At 37.8% G+C, this 2,614-nt stretch overlaps 1 protein-coding gene across 1 annotated transcript in view; it reads left to right on the top strand.

Annotated features, from left to right (window-relative positions):
* Window positions 1–2,490: 2,490 nt before the first annotated feature.
* The window catches only part of LOC140364281 (coagulation factor XIII A chain-like), a 21,186-nt gene continuing 21,062 nt past the window's right edge, over window positions 2,491–2,614 (top strand). The window contains exon 1 of the mRNA XM_072450371.1: window positions 2,491–2,614. This exon is cut by the window's right edge and continues 10 nt beyond it. The gene's annotated coding sequence lies outside the window, so the exon portion shown is untranslated.

A 2,614-nucleotide genomic window follows, 5' to 3' on the forward strand; every position in this document is an offset into this window, starting at 1 on the left:
TAATAGTATGTTTAGACTTATACACCATGTAATAGTGTGTTTAGACTTATACACCATTTAATAGTATGTTTAGGCTTATACACCATGTAATAGTGTGTTTAGACTCATACACCATGTAATAGTATGTTTAGACTTATACACCATGTAATAGTGTGTTTAGACTTATACACCATGTAATAGTGTGTTTAGATTTATACACCATGTAATAGTATGTTTAGACTTATACACCATGTAATAGTGTGTTTAGACTTATACACCATGTAATAGTATGTTTAGACTTATACACCATGTAATAGTGTGTTTAGACTTATACACCATGTAATAGTGTGTTTAGACTTACACCTATGTAATAGTGTGTTTAGGCTTATACACCATGTAATAGTATGTTTAGGCTTATACACCATGTAATAGTATGTTTAGGCTTATACACCATGTAATAGTATGTTTAGACTTACACCTATGTAATAGTGTGTTTAGGCTAATACACCATGTAATAGTGTGTTTAGGCTAATACACCATGTAATAGTGTGTTTAGGCTTATACACCATGTAATAGTATGTTTAGACTTACACCTATGTAATAGTGTGTTTAGGCTAATACACCATGTAATAGTGTGTTTAGGCTTATACACCATGTAATAGTGTGTTTAGACTTATACACATGTAATAGTATGTTTAGGCTTATACACCATGTAATAGTGTGTTTAGACTTATACATCATGTAATAGTGTGTTTAGACTTATACACCATGTAATAGTATGTTTAGACTTATACACCATGTAATAGTGTGTTTAGACTTATACACCATGTAATAGTGTGTTTAGACTTATACACCATGTAATAGTATGTTTAGACTTATACACCATGTAATAGTGTGTTTAGACTTATACACCATGTAATAGTGTGTTTAGGCTTATACACCATGTAATAGTGTGTTTAGACTTATACACCATGTAATAGTGTGTTTAGATTTATACACCATGTAATAGTGTGTTTAGACTTATACACATGTAATAGTGTGTTTAGGCTTATACACCATGTAATAGTATGTTTAGACTTATACACCATGTAATAGTGTGTTTAGACTTATACACATGTAATAGTATGTTTAGACTTATACACATGTAATAGTGTGTTTAGACTTATACACATGTAATAGTATGTTTAGACTTATACACCATGTAATAGTATGTTTAGACTTATACACATGTAATAGTGTGTTTAGACTTATACACATGTAATAGTATGTTTAGACTTATTCACCATGTAATAGTGTGTTTAGACTTATACACCATGTAATAGTATGTTTAGGCTTATACACCATGTAATAGTGTGTTTAGACTTATACACCATGTAATAGTATGTTTAGACTTATACACCATGTAATAGTGTGTTTAGACTTATACACCATGTAATAGTGTGTTTAGACTTATACACCATGTAATAGTGTGTTTAGACTTATACACATGTAATAGTGTGTTTAGGCTTATACACCATGTAATAGTGTGTTTAGACTTATACACCATGTAATAGTGTGTTTAGACTTATACACCATGTAATAGTGTGTTTAGACTTATACACATGTAATAGTGTGTTTAGACTTATACAACATGTAATAGTGTGTTTAGACTTATACACCATGTAATAGTGTGTTTAGACTTATACACATGTAATAGTGTGTTTAGACTTATACACCATGTAATAGTGTGTTTAGACTTATACACCATGTAACAGTGTGTTTAGACTTATACACCATGTAATAGTGTGTTTAGACTTATACACATGTAATAGTGTGTTTATGGGACATGTTCATGTTAAACCCTGTATGAGGCAGACACTGACCTCCTCCTACAACAAAGACAGTGACATTGACTCAAACTTCTCGGGTTGTGATGTTCTGACCCTCATGTGGTCCTGACCCTCATGTGGTCCTGACCCTCATGTGGTCCTGACCCTCATGTGGTCCTGACCCTCATGAGGTCCTGACCCTCATGAGGTCCTGACCCTCATGTGGTCCTGACCCTCATGAGGTCCTGACCCTCATGTGGTCCTGACCCTCATGAGGTCCTGACCCTCATGAGGTCCTGATCCTCATGTGGTCCTGACCCTCATGAGGTCCTGACCCTCATGTGGTCCTGACCCTCATGTGGTCCTGACCCTCATGAGGTCCTGACCCTCATGTGGTCCTGACCCTCATGAGGTCCTGACCCTCATGTGGTCCTGACCCTCATGAGGTCCTGACCCTCATGAGGTCCTGACCCTCATGAGGTCCTGACCCTCATGTGGTCCTGACCCTCATGAGGTCCTGACCCTCATGTGGTCCTGACCCTCATGTGGTCCTGACCCTCATGTGGTCCTGACCCTCATGTGGTCCTGACCTCCAGCTTCAGGTCGAGGTCGCTCTGAACTTCCTCAGAAACTCCACATGTTGATGAGATCTGCTCAAATGTGATGAAACTGCAGAGAAAAGAGGAAGTGCAGGACTATTTAAGACGTCCCAGAGCTGGACCTGGACTGGACTCAGGTCTGGACCAGAACTCCACCAGAACTCCACCAGAACTCCACCAGAACTCTACCAGAACTCTACCAGAACCAGAACTCCACCAGAACTCCAC

The sequence above is a fragment of the Eucyclogobius newberryi genome, unplaced genomic scaffold, assembly GCF_026437365.1.
Source record: "Eucyclogobius newberryi isolate DKJ021-1_F unplaced genomic scaffold, fEucNew1.0.hap1 SCAF_18, whole genome shotgun sequence".
Classification (NCBI taxonomy): domain Eukaryota; kingdom Metazoa; phylum Chordata; class Actinopteri; order Gobiiformes; family Gobiidae; genus Eucyclogobius; species Eucyclogobius newberryi.